The sequence below is a fragment of the Acipenser ruthenus genome, chromosome 21 (assembly GCF_902713425.1).
Source record: "Acipenser ruthenus chromosome 21, fAciRut3.2 maternal haplotype, whole genome shotgun sequence".
NCBI classification, from domain to species: Eukaryota; Metazoa; Chordata; class Actinopteri; order Acipenseriformes; family Acipenseridae; genus Acipenser; species Acipenser ruthenus.
In genome coordinates this window covers 25,879-41,342 of record NC_081209.1, presented here as the reverse complement: position 1 = coordinate 41,342, position 15,464 = coordinate 25,879, and positions in this window count along the sequence as shown.

Genomic DNA, 15,464 nt, shown 5'->3' with positions numbered 1-15,464 from the left:
CATTTCAAGCAATGTTTTCCGGCTTGGGCATTGTGTGATTCCAGTTAGTCCAGTCTGAAATATTCTGATAAGGTTTTTCATTTACATGTGTTAATATTTTTCCAATTACTTTCTTAAACCTACTTCTATCATTAAACATTCCGTACCTGAGCCGGATCTGGACTGCTCAAGGCAACAGACTTTCCAACAACCCACTCTGGTTCTGGGGTGTGAGGGGGTCAGTGAATAAGGAAGTACGAATAAGGAATAAGGATGACAGAACTGAGGAGGGATATTACTGTCTTCACCCCACTCAAATAAACCACTAGTCTGCTTTCCTGGGTTTATATAAACACACTTCAATATGCATACACAGGGTTTCTGATGTATGGTTGAAGCTGGAAACCCCTGTGTATGCACCATACCCCATAGACCAGGTTCACTTCACATGTGTTTGCAGCTAGAGACAGCCTTAGCATCTCCCACCTTTTCATGAAAACTATTTGAAAGTTTCATACTATAGAATATTTGAAAGAAGGACTTTTGTTTTGTGTATGTTCTGTATTCTACACAATGTTGACTGTAATGTGTTTTGCACTTCAAGCTACAAAATGCATGTACAGTAATTTTAAAATTTTTAAACCCTGCCACTGATCCCAGAGGTAAATACAGTTTTCAGCAATTGCTAGACGCATAGCCTGTCACAGAAACAATAGCTCTAATTCTACCCTCCTGAAGAGATTGAGAACAAAGCCCCATTACTGGGACTGCAAGGTGTGATACGGCTTCATAGATAGTGCTTTCAGATTGCAGTGATGACAGGCTATTTTAAACGAGTCAAAAACACCTAAAATGACACTATAATATGTTGAAAAGTGTTCAGTAGCAATCTTTAATCGTGGCAAAGTGGCTCTGCTTCTCTCACCTTCAAAGGTCAGTGAACAAAATGAGTCACACAAAGAGTGCATAGGCAGCTACAGAGAAGCAAGCAGAAAGAGTGCAAGGGCAGCCACAGAGAAACACACAGAAAGAGTGCAAGGGCAGCCACAGAGAAACACACAGAAAGAGTGCAAGGGCAGCCACAGAGAAACACACAGAAAGAGTGCAAGGGCAGCCCCAGAGAAACACACAGAAAGAGTGCAAGGGCAGCCACAGAGAAACACACAGAAAGAGTGCAAGGGCAGCCCCAGAGAAACACACATAAAGAGTGCAAGGGCAGCCACAGAGAAACACACATAAAGAGTGCAAGGGCAGCCACAGAGAAACACACATAAAGAGTGCAAGGGCAGCCACAGAGAAACACACAGAAAGAGTGCAAAGGCAGCCACAGAGAAACACACAGAAAGAGTGCAAGGGCAGCCACAGAGAAACACACATAAAGAGTGCAAGGGCAGCCACAGAGAAACACACAGAAAGAGTGCAAGGGCAGCCACAGAGAAACACACATAAAGAGTGCAAGGGCAGCCACAGAGAAACACACAGAAAGAGTGCAAAGGCAGCCACAGAGAAACACACAGAAAGAGTGCAAGGGCAGCCACAGAGAAACACACATAAAGAGTTCAAGGGCAGCCACAGAGAAACACACAGAAAGAGTGCAAGGGCAGCCACAGAGAAACACACAGAAAGAGTGCAAGGGCAGCCACAGAGAAACACACAGAAAGAGTGCAAGGGCAGCCACAGAGAAACACACAGAAAGAGTGCAAGGGCAGCCACAGAGAAACACACATAAAGAGTTCAAGGGCAGCCACAGAGAAACACACAGAAAGAGTGCAAGGGCAGCCACAGAGAAACACACAGAAAGAGTGCAAGGGCAGCCACAGAGAAACACACAGAAAGAGTGCAAAGGCAGCCACAGAGAAACACACATAAAGAGTGCAAGGGCAGCCACAGAGAAACACACAGAAAGAGTGCAAAGGCAGCCACAGAGAAACACACAGAAAGAGTGCAAGGGCAGCCACAGAGAAACACACAGAAAAAGATACTGGAAAAGGTTGCTACCCTTATTTTATTAGTGTTTTGTTCCTCTGTCTTCCTTAGTCCAAATCTCCAAAGCCTATTAGAAAAGACATGCATATTGCCATAAACAGAAAGGTAACCAAAGATATATTCAGCGTCCCAGCAAATCATAAGCCATTAAAACCCAAACTCAAGAAAATTGTCTCCATTTAGAACAGCATTACAGAAAGTCTGAGTGAATTAAAAACAGTCTACATTGTCAGCCAACTGCTTTCCCGGTGCAGTGTATCCTCTCCAGATTAGATCTCAATTCAGTCCCACATGATGAACTGATATCTCCAGGCAAGTCAAACCCAATATAATTGTTTAGCAGACTAGTATATTTGGGCTTCACCCGATAGAAATCTCATTCCCACGTTTAGAATCTCATTCCCTCATAACTGGCTGAAATTACAGGTCAGATTCTTTTAAACCCATTATCATATATAAACCTCAAATCCACCGTTTTTTTTTCTTTTTATTACAATACAAAAGGTCCATCTATCACTTTAACAGACATCTGCAGCTCATTGACTCCACTGTGCTTGTCTTTGTAGGAGCTGCACTTATTCTTCTCTGATAAACCATTAAAACACAAGTGATTATAGAATATCTGTTTAATTAGCACCTCGATTTCAGCTGAGTGTAAGTATATGAAATTAATTACCATTGATTTAATTTACATGCAGTTACAGATTTTAAAGTAACTGCAAATTTGGAATATAAATCTGGCTCATATAGAAAAATCTGGCTCAGATAGAAAACTGCTTCACTAAACTTGATCTTGCAAGATAAACAAATGTAGCCAGAAAATTAAACTTTCAGGAGAGCTTTGTCCTCAAACATCTGGATCAGAAATCTACTGTCCCAATACATGTTGTACACTGTTCAGTAAGTAGCGTGTACATTGTATGTGTGTGCGTGAGTGTTTTTTAAAGGATTTTAGACTTTAAAGACCATTATTCCTGAAAATGGTTTTGAGAAATATTAAATATGTTGAATAATCTAGCTTGGTACAGCACAGGAAAATGAGCTTTATATTGTATTCTTGTAATATAGTACTGATCCCTGAGCTGAAGCCTCTGATCTCCAGGTTGACGCTTGATGACATCTTACCCGGAATCAATAGTCTTTACCTCCAGACAGCTAACGATTGTTATCATCATGAAGCAATTCTAATGAAGTCAGAGGCTATTAGTCAACGACATGAAAAGAGGATTTTTGATTTGTATTGTTTGACATTCTTTAACCTTCATTACAAAAGGTTTCAAGCTGACTCTTTAATGAGCACTTCGATGGTTTAACTAAATAGACCTGTTTGCTGATTTAGAGGGCTACATAAAACCTAATATCCAAGAAAACTATGAATAGTTCAATATCCCCCTGCCAAAACTACAGGCCACCCAGGGTGTGCTTTTCCAGACAAGACATGACAATGGCAGACTTCAGTCCAGCATGTTTTACTGTAACCAGATAAAAGACTTTCCATCCCTACAGAGCAGGCCAGCACAGTAACTAGGCAGATTCTTATAAAGTTAAAGGCTGCTCTCTACGTCCTTACTATCCCATCATAGAGCATTGTATAAAGATCTACGTAGTGTAGATCAAGACAAATATACTCATATTTTACAGAGCATTCTTTTCTTCACAAAAAAACATGATAAATAAAGCAAAATGTTTGGATTTAAAAGCCCAAGTTTGAGCTCAGCGCTGCAATGTCAAGTGACAGCCCTGTTATTCACTGCCTCTACAATGCCTGAAATGAAAATAAACCCTTTTCTAAAAAGGTTCATTGCGCTCAAAAAAAGTAATGTTTACTGACAGCATAAAACATTTCTTTTAGCTCCCGATACAAATCAGAGAGATTTCAAGGAACTGAAATGTAAAACAAATTACGTACAGTCATGCGTAAATGTCTAACAGTCATTTAAAATGTAGAAATATCTAGAATAGACCTAATTGTCAACCGGAGCTGAGCACTCTAATTGTAATTGTTTTGGGGAAACAAGAATTTGAGTTTGCATTCCCCATTAGCTTTTGGCTGGCTGATGACGTGTTATATGTACTGTTGACAGAGTAATGTATGCAGTCCTGTAAAGCACCTTGTAATAGTTTACAGAGCAATATGAATCACTTACACGGAACGGGGACAGCATCACGCTGCACCTGTTATTCACCAAGACAGTGACACGCATCGGGCCAGACCAGGGCAGTTTTTCTTTCCTTTGCTCTTAGAAAGAAAAAGACACAACCTCTGTGACCGAGCAGAGAAAAGGTCACTGGCTATCTTCCTGTATATTAAATGAGCCCATCAACACTGGCATTCAGCCAGCTTGGATTGTCTACATAAGCCAAATGCATAGTAGGGATGATTCACAGTACTGCAGACAGAATACTAAATTGTTTGCTATAAAAGAAAATCCAACTAACCAAATACAGCCAGAAAGATAATTGATTTAAAACATGTAAGTCAAAAATCATTTCGGCTAATAAAATGTCCATATAAATTGGGATTGCCATATTCAGTTTAAAATGTTATTTTCCATACATTTTACCTGCTCATCTGAAATATGTAACTGTTCTGTTTAAAATAAAAAGAGAGTGAGACAGAACTGTGGGGTTGATGTTATATAGTGCATTTATAGACTGTCTGACTTCATACAAACAGGCTTGAATGATGAGAACAGGAGACTTTGAGTTTGGCTCTCAGAGACAGCGGGAGAGAAGATAATTGACCCAGGGCATTCTATTTATTTCAGGCAAATTGATTCTGCCCATCACAGCAGCTCCTGTACGTGTGCAGCAGGTGGTACAGGTTTCATTGGAATGTGTTTCCAAATGCATAAAGCAAAGCAAAGAAAAAATTGAACTATTTTCGCAGTCGGTCAGGCTGTAACAAGAAGTAGGATGGTTGCTATTTTTTCTAAATGAAGTTTGTAAGCTGGAGCGCTGCAAGCTGTGAGATTAGGGTTGTATGAAGACTTGTACACAGAATACAGTTCAAAGTCACAATGCTGCTGTTGGTGTGATGGGTCTTGTTTGGGGTTTTTTTGTACAGGAAGCTGTCGGTCAATGGTAGAGCAGAACAGAATGTACCACTATGGCCAATAGATTTCATCACCGAGAATTTTATAATGACTGCTCTGTGCACCTGAAGAGCGGAGTAGCAATCCCCACATGACCTCTGTAAATCTGGAACCGTGCCCAGGACATTAATAGCAATCAACCAATTCATGCATGTTCTACGATTAGCTTGATTCCATTATCTGGTAATTATACTGAACAAAGCCTCCGGAGTAGAATTAATAATAATAATAATAATAATAATAATAATAATAATAATAATAATAATAATATTGGATGGCTAGAAAGTCACTTGACCATACACAGGAGATGAGGGGGTTGCTCTTCTAGCACGGAAGGAGGGTCGAGTTGATATTTCAATGACAGTAGTTTGATTGACAGTCCTGTTTTAATTATTTCATGAATATGTTCCTTGGTGGAAGTTGCTGAAATATGCAGATTGTTGTAATCGAAACACCAGTGATTGTGCAGCCTGTGTCACGAGATGTTGTTGGGGATGCAGCTACATGAATACACATGTGGTTTTATCATGTGCTACAATGAAGGATCAAGCTTGAGCTCAGTCAGACTCTGCACAGAAGTAGCTGTGCAGTGTACTTACTGCACACATTGTGAAGAGTATCATTGCGGATGGGTTTGTGCACCACTATTGCGTTTTATCACAATCAAGTATTACCTTGACATCTTTTTCTCCCATTAGGTTTTGTAATGGCTCTAGTGGAGGCATCTTCTAAAATGGAGACATAGATGTTTTTAAGAAGCTAAGCACTGGCTTGTGATATTGATAGATTATTGTGTTTACTACAGAAAATGAAGTGAGCATTTATTTCCCTTTCGTATCGCATACCACAGCAGTCTGATTTGAATGGAAGAAAGCTGCAGATATGGTTCTGATCTCTACACTGTCACATCAAAGTCTAATTGTATCAGCACTGAAACATTACTTTCAAACATGATCAGGGTTTGTTCATTTACTGGATCGTACTGTGTGATAATAATAATAATAATAATAATAATAATAATAATAATAATAATAATAATAATAATAATAATGTGCTGCTACATACAGTACAGGCACATTCTGCAATATCCCCAGATTGGAATTTAGCTGCACTGCATAGGTGCCATAAAGACAAAAGTGACTATATATAAAGTGACTATATTTAAACTTACATTATCCAGGTCATTTCATTGCGCTGATTTTTTTTTTTTTTCCAGCTCTGGTCACATGGCATCGTCTGAGAAGAGCGCTCATGCAAGCGTTCCAGTTTCTGGTTATCTGTCTCTTCACAACTTACTGCTTTTAATCCGGAGAGTTTGAAAGACTTGAAAGCATGTCTGAGTGTCTTTAATTTCTAAATCAGGGGGCCCCAGGCTGGGGTCTAGTTTGGTTCTTTCATAGTGTTTGTGAAAGAATGTACCGCATGTATTTTTCTGTTCTTTATTGAAATATCTACAACATCCAGTCCCTGAGTGGTATGGACTTTTATACAAATCAAGCACAGATGGGGATTTTATGATAGCATGGTGCCAGTAGTTATGGTCTTTGTATTCCAACTCTTTTTACATGATAACAGCTTTGATGTAGGTAGCAGCATGCCAGCCGTTACTTCAAATTGAGTCATTAGGCTTTCATATAGTTTGGCTCCTAATAAACTGTGACCTAATAGTGTGGCCCATTATCCACGAGAACTTGTATACACACAATGATGTACCACAAAAGGATATGTATTTGTACCTATATTGCAGAATAACCCTTAGATTAAATCCATTACATTTCTTCATTTTGTTGGAGATTTATCAATATCAATACTGTAATAGTACTGGTTCAACCAAGTGTGTTATTAGAACACAACTTCAAGTTATTAGAACACAACTTCAAGTTATTAGAACACAGGTTCAAGTTATTAGAACACAGCTTCAAGTTATTAGAACACAACTTCAAGTTATTAGAACACAGCTTCAAGTTATTAGAACACAGCTTCAAGTTATTAGAACACAACTTCAGGTGTGTTGTTGTGCTTACAAAACAGCCTTTAAAATGCAAAATTATACAAATAAAAAATGATCCCAGCGAGATACAGAAGAAAGTTGCATTGGATGGAATTATTGTCAGCCAATCAGACATTCTCGAACTGAAAATTAGGGAACAAAATAACTACAGCCTCTTTTGCAGCTCCTGTTAACCAGTGCCTCTCATAACCTCACACCACAATTCTCATTTTAGCTATGTCTATTAATGGAATACAGAAACCCCATCCTCACAAATTGTCCCCCCTGTCTATAAGCATTAGCATAACTAACCAGCCACAGCAAGGAACAGTCTCCATGGAGTCTTTATCACAGAACAACATTAATAAAAACCCACCAGTGTTCCCAGTTAATTAGTCATTGCAGTGAAATATTTACCCTTTATCTTGAATGCTTATTATGCAGTTAATATTAGCTGCTAATAGAAGAAACTGGTAAATGGCTTCAAGAAAAAGAAGCCTTCAATGCTTTGTTTGTTGTTATTTGGGTAAGATATAATGAAGAGCAGATTCCCCAACACTTTGCCTGGTAGACACTCTCACAGGGTACTGTTCCATGGATAGGTGTGAGTCAGTGTCCTTGGAGAATTTCAATAGAATTTCAATAGCACACACGCTGTTGTATTTTATAAGTGATACTTTACCTTTCTCCCCCAAATCCGGATTTATGACATCTTTATTACAAAGAACCATTAACATGTGAAGCCTGTTTACCCAGAACCACATAAACAAATACATTTCTGCTATTCTAGATTAAAGAAACAGGAATAACAGATTTCTAACCAGTGGTTTATTTCACCCCTTCAGCATGTTTCGTTGAATGCTGGTGCTAATACTATTGATGTTTTGACGAATTAACCCACCTAAACCCCTGACATTATTTTGATTATTAAGCTGGTCATTCCATTGATTAGAAAAGAATCCTTAAGCCAAATATGTCAGTAAACTTTGAAGGAAAATCTATGTTTGGAAGGCTACCTGACTAAACACCTTGCCAGTCTTTTGCTAAAAACCTTTTTTGAAAGCTGCTGTACGTGTGTTCTGCTTTTCCAGAGAAAATCCTGCTTATACTGATTTACCAGGGTTAAGCGTTCTTTGCACTTTATTTTGTATTTATAATGGTTTAAGATGTGTAGTTTTTTATTGCACTTTGATTATTTTATACTGATATGTTTTTAAAGCATGTGTGAATGTGTGCAAGGTAATCGCAGTGTAATTAATCAATTAGTCCAATTGTTTGTAGCTGAATACTTTATAAAGCTTGATGAAGAAGAATGAGGAGAGCTGAGAGGATGTTCAGGATGATGTGTGAGCATGGATGCCGGGCTGGGAAGTAGGAGCGGCGGTAGGGTTTTTTGAGGAACTGCTACTTTGTGTTTGAAGTTATAACTGTAGCGTATACTGGCGGTGGTGTGTATCCGCATATAGCAATTGGAGCTCATGTGTTGCCGTTTCTGCTACATTCTTAGCCCGGCACCAGCTCTGCCTGTAGTGAGAGGGGTAGAGGGAGATCTAGAATGGCTCCGATGTGATAGTTTAGCCTGTAAAATGAAAATCCAGTTGCTTTCTCTGATAGCTGTGAGAATGGGATTATTTAGCCAATGGAATACGTGCCCGATGCTCTGTATCTAAACTCCATTGGAGGTGAGATTGAGGGCTTGCCAGGTTTCATTCTTTGTTTAGTTGACACTGATTTTGATTTTAATGCATTTCGTTGACCGAGTCCTCAACCACATCTCCAACCTAACTAAATCTAGATTGTTTTATTCTGCTTAGGTGCCCTTCAGTGCTTGACAGCCTGTGATGCTGATTTGTGAACGACAGTGTCTAATTTGTGTAGCTGATGTTAACTAATGAAAAAAAGGATCCATTTGATATTTCCATTTTTATACGTATATGCGAAAAGCATATTTTATCTTATAAATAAAAACATTGAGTTCCATTTTACTTGTCCTCTGCTGTTCTTGTGGTTCATACATTGCTCTTTCCCAATAAAATAACATGTGCTGTTAAACTAGGGCAAACATTGGGAAACATTACATTTGAGTTGCTCTTTTTTTATAGAGCTGGCGTAGTCGGATCACTGCAGGCGTGGTGGTGGTTTAGCCTGAGCGCAGTGGCCCCTGCTGTAGCTGTGCTCACCCCTATACTGGTTTGGTTTCATTCTCGCCCCCCTTTACACTGAGATTCACCATAAGGTCCTATCTAAACTGTATTGTCCACAGTGGAAACCAACAGTTATTACCAGTTAGACTAAGTGAAAGTAAGGAAAACACAGACTGTATCATTACAAAGGAAGGGGTTTCTATTCAGTATATCTATAACACTTTTGGAATATAAAACACAAGTGCACATTAAAGTATATTTATGTCTATTTATGGTTCAGGGCAGGATTTACAATGACAAGTTTCAAAATAAGCTCTACACAGTATGACCCCTGTTGTATAGTTAATACAGAATTTACAGAGGCCCTGCTTCTACCTACTGAAGATAGAACTAGTAGTAAATTACCATTGTGTGCACTAGGAGATTGTTATCTTTGTGAGAGAAGGCTACTACAATATCTCTTTCCCTGTAATTCAATCTGCTGTGTTAGGGTATTTTAATTTTTAATGCCAGTACTCCTGGTCAGATATGATTTCATGTTACATGCCTGGATTTTCCTCTTGTATTAATTAAGTTCACTATGTGAAATAAGTGGAAGCTTGTATTATAAATAACACTTCATTTATGTTCAATATTATTGTACCAGGAAAGCACAAATAAAGCCTGAAAGGGTTGTGCCATTGTCTTTACTTGCAACTGTTAATCATCAGCAAAACTGTAATCCTCAAATCAAAACAAGACCATGCAACTCACGAAACTAGTAAAACTAAATGCGTTTAACATCATAGCAGACTTATACCATAATTCAAATGAAACAGTGAGAAGGTCAGGAGATACGTATCAAAGTATTTGTAGAATGACTGGCTTGTGTCATTCAGAAATCAATGTCTTCTGGTCGACAGTGCATTGCTGAGTCGAATGCTACACGTCACTTGGGTAATGGTGCTTGACATAGTGAACAGGAGCTGAGGAAAGGTAAAAATGATGGAATTGCGTTTTCAAACTGGCAGGAAAGCAAAAGTTAAGACCATCTGGCAGTAAAGCTCCACTTTCTTTACTTCAATGCAGGTTCCTAATTTAAGAATGGCATTAGCTTGAGACTGAAATTATTTTCATGTACATTTTTAATTAGAAAAATGAATTGTTTTTAGATATCTCTAGTTTCTAGTTAGAAGGATCAAATTGATAAAAGTGTGTGCTTTTTCATTTGAAGGTTTTGAAGGTTTGCAGTAATTCTGGATTTAGTATTCGAAGCAGGTAGCTTTAAGATTAAAGAGTAGAGTCACTGGAGCTGTACAGTATGTTATCAAAGAAATGACTTTACTTTTTAAACATACATTTTCAAACGCATCTTTGTAAGTGCGTTCAACTGAAACTGATAGAGAAAGTAAAAACAAAATGACTCATGTCCACATGAAAAATGTATACACTGGCAGAATATCATTGAGCATGTTTATGTTCTAGAAATGTGGTTTTAAAGTTGACACATTGTGCAATAAATGTGTCGGTGGACCTAAACGCTGCCACTGTCTTATAAATGATGGTGCTGTGTTTACATCACTATGGCAGTAGGTTATATCACTTGAGCACTGTAAGGAATTGCTTGGAAGGTAAATTGATTGAGAATGAGGATCAAACCCCAAACTCCAAGTTCAGAGACCAATGTGCTGGAACTCAACTCAGTCAAAACCATGGGGTCCCCTGGAGGGGGGTTTCACTTCTCTAAATTATCGTCTAGAAAAGGAAACATCACCCTGAAAGTTTTTTTGCTGCCATTTTCTGTTGAACTGAGAATGTTACCGTGTGAGTAGGTGTTTTGTTAGCTGTATCCAAAATTGTCTCCACAAAAATGCATGTTTGCATAGTCTCCTCTTTCTATAACCCACACTTAACACCAGGTGAAGTCTGCTTGATTATTATTCTGCATTATTCTGAAATTTTGCATTTCACAGTGTGTTTTATTGTGCTGGCATGATTTTAAATTCCTTCCAAACGCCAAGGCACTTTCATGAGTTCAACAGAACTCTCTGAGAAATAAGTCATGTGTACCAATTCTTCTGCTACGGTGACTGCACTGTGAAACGGGAGCTAGGGTCCCTTGGGGACATGTGTCTAGTCCAGCCATATTCTCTTTGTCTGTATGACCCTGCAGAACAGCAAGGGCAACATGACCATGATGGTATTGTTTAAAAGGCTCACATTTTCAAAGCTGGGTTCATTGCTTTCAGATAAAGACAAATTCTCTGTTGTGCATCTCGTGAGTGACATCACATCTTCATCAGGCTGCTTGCGTGAGTGACATCACATCTTCATCAGGCTGTTTGCGTGAGTGACATCACATCTTCATCAGGCTGCTTGCGTGAGTGACATCACATCTTCATCAGGCTGCTTGCGTGAGTGACATCACATCTTCACCAGGCTGCTTGCGTGAGTGACATCACATCTTCATCAGGCTGTTTGCGTGAGTGACATCACATCTTCACCAGGCTGCTTGCGTGAGTGACATCACATCATCATCAGGCTGCTTGCGTGAGTGACATCACATCTTCACCAGGCTGCTTGCGTGAGTGACATCACATCTTCACCAGGCTGCTTGCGTGAGTGACATCACATCTTCATCAGGCTGCTTGCGTGAGTGATATCACATCTTCATCAGGCTGCTTGCGTGAGTGACATCACATCTTCATCAGGCTGCTTGCGTGAGTGACATCACATCTTCACCAGGCTGCTTGCGTGAGTGACATCACATCTTCATCAGGATGAGAGTAATTGTTGGAAGGTATAAAACACCAATGGTACAGCAGATTTTGTATTTAGCTCATCCAGCGTTCTTTTAATTCCAGTTTCATTGGGTTCATAGCACCTTATATAAAGGGGGTGCCTTTTTTGGACTTATGGTTCTCAGGCGTAGGAAAAATGAATGATTCTTAATTAAGTCTGAACTGACTTGTATTAGCACTAGACTTGGACTAAGACTTTAAGATAACATCATGTAGTGGTTAATGCTAATTGGGGTCTGTGAGACCAGACATTCATTAGCCATGCTTAATTGAAATGGGTAATTTTTTTAGTTACAGTTGGAACAGAAGTAATATAACGTAGCATATAGACACCAGATGTTATAGATATATTTATGCATTTCTACACCTCAATTATTCAATGTCATGCAGTATTCCTCACAGTTAGAAAAGTTATCATCCTCAAAAGTGGCTGAAGTTTGATTTACACTTGAAAGTCAATGAAAGTCTTGTATGCCTTTTTTTTCACCAGCATGCTAAGTGGTTTACCACTTTATCACAAGACATTAGAAATGATCCTTTTTATCAGTTTAACAGCCAAAAGGATTTAAGGAGACATTCTGATATACTTTAAGTGATATTTTTGTATTATTATTAACCTGAAGGGATGGTCAATACCATTGAGAGGTGTTGCACTGCCAGTCATTTCTATGTGTTAAACAATACTGGGATTTTTCAAGTCTTGCACAATGTGTGACGGAAGCATACAAATCGAATTCCCTATTGATATAACAAGAGGAAGTCTATATTTAGAAAACACTTCAAACCAAATCCTTAATCTCCTACTGCCATCCCATAGCGTTATCCAATCTGACAGAAATATCTTCTTGAGTGCAACAAAGAAGAGGCTGCATATCCCACTATTGCAGCTACTCTTGATTAAAGAAACAAACCCTAAACATGTACATTAGTCACAGCAGGGTGGCAGAATAGCAGAGTAAGGTAAAGCTGAGTTGATTAAAAACTACATTTCTGTAACGGAGATCAATGAAAACAGCTACATTTCTAATGTTCTCGTTCAGTGAAACTCATTTTAAAAGACGTTCCTTTTACAAGGCTCATTTTAGATTCACGAATACAGTTCAGTTTTATAATAAGATTCAGCACACTCCTTTTACTATTGATTGAGCACATCACAAGGGGTTCAGATAGGATCATATTACGCAGGACTTGTCCGAACAGGAATCCAATACTAGACTGGGGGAGACAGTGGTTTTAAATGCTGTAGTAATTCAGCAGGCTGCTCACCTCTGGGAATCGAGTTCATGGAACAGAGCGAGTCATTCCGATCTGAAGGCAAATCCCACATTAAACTGCGTGCATTGACCAGTCACCATTTAGGTTGCTGTCTAAGGATGTGAAGGCATGTAAAAAGTGCAGCAGAAATGCAGTAGTCCAAAAGTTAAACTAAAACAGTCTGCCCCTTCTTAGAAGTAAAACAACAAATGTAGGGAATTGAATTGGACTGGTTTCTTTTTTATACAGCATATCCACCTCGGTTTATAACCGCAATAGTAATAGAAATACGAAAGCACAATTATTTTTAAAAACTGTGCAATCAAAATATAGTGGTATCAGCAACACTTTAGTTTATGTATCATTTGAAGACAATGAATATTGCTTCTAAACATGCTTTAACAATAGTAGGTAGTTATACTAAAAGTGTGTAAAATATATAATACAAAAAACGTCTCGTCAAGGAACCTCATCTTTTATTTTCATCTAAATTCATGCCATGTATTAAAATACAAATATAAGAACAATAGACCATACCTGTCCAATCTGCTAGTGCAGAACATCAGTGCACTCGTGTGTTGTCAGGATGAAGCAGTGGGGTGGTAGTGTCCTATTGACACCTGTCTGCTTCAGCTCTGAGCTCGGCTGGAGTGAAACATGGGTCATGTATCTTGACAGTGTTTGCTCCAATCTGAGTGCTGTGTTTGGTCATCACTGTACAACAACAGGTGACAGTCAGAGTGCTCTTCATTTCTTTTATCATTATTTGGATTGACTTTCACAGAATGAGGTGACACGAGGTGACAGGCTTTATTCTTTAGTGATTTACTATACATGTAGCCTGCTGTACTTGTCATTTAGATGTTATAATATTGTGTGTTGAGCAGAAATTCTGCAATTTAAAAAAAAATAAAATAAATGAATATTTAAAAAAATGAAACCTGTCCAAAAGAAAGAGCAAGGGATAAGCAAGCATGTGTTTGGATTATGAGATCATGAGAGATGATCAGTGGTTTGGGTTGAATAAACCCCGACCTGGCTGAAGTAAGTTGTTTGAGACAAGCTGGCTGTCTGTCCAGAGAGTTAGTAAATTCATCATGTTTAGAAACAGATGCACCTTGAGGACCCCACTCAGCAGCTCTGCCCATTGATGTGACTGTAACGAAGAAGAGGCTGCCAGCTGTTGAAGGCTACTGAGACTTAGCATGTGAAAAGCTAAGGAAATATATACGGCATTGCCCAGCTTTGAGAATTATTCCTGTGTATTTCAATGCTATTTTAATCCACACATTTTACAGGGGTTTCTTGGATATAGGTAAGCTTAAGTGACCTCAATTTCTCAAAGCAGTGTAGCAAACGCAAAGTGACAATTTAGGAAAAATGTTTTAAAGTGCTGCTATTTTTAGCACTCGTGTAATGGCAACTACAAAAAGAAAGGGCAGTTGTTTGTGGGAATAACTGATTGAGGGGAACATGGGAAAATGAGGAAAAGAAGCCAAATTGAAAAATAAATAGTAAGTCATGCAAAACTGCACACACACTTTGACTGGTGGTGCAGAAACCCATCTCAGAGAGTCACTTCAGCAGCTGCATCTGCAACGTGTGCACATTTGTTTTGGAAGATTGAGGTTTTATAATAAATGAGATTTTGACATGGGACACTTGAGTGCTCATTTTCCAATCTACTCTTCATTTTGGGGATTGGGTATTGCAGGATGTGGCAAAATCCATTCAGATTTCATTACAAGAATAAAGTGAAATGCAGTCTTCACAATAATATAAAAACAATCAAATCCAAGGCCCTGGCATATGTGGGGCAAACAGCCTGCAGTCAAGATGGCCGCCGATTGCACTGCAATGAATTGATTAATTGTGTGAGTGGTGATGTGTTTGCTTGTTTAATTACTTTGTGGAATGTTTGATTGAAGAATGGGTAAAGTGTGGAATGTGGCCAGGGGGGTGATGGATTGATTAATTGTGAATCAGCCTCTGGCCACATGGTATAAAAGGACAGCAGTGTGAAGTAGTGGTTAGGGCTCTGGACTCTTGACTGGAGGCTTGTGAGTTCAATCCCAGGTGGGGGACACTGCTGCTGTACTCTTGAGCACGGTACTTTACCTAGATTGCTCCAGAAAAACCCAACTGTATAAATGGGTAATTGTATGTAAAAATAATGTGATATATTGTAAGTCGCCCTGGATAAGGGCATCTGCTAAGAAATAAATAATAATAAAAG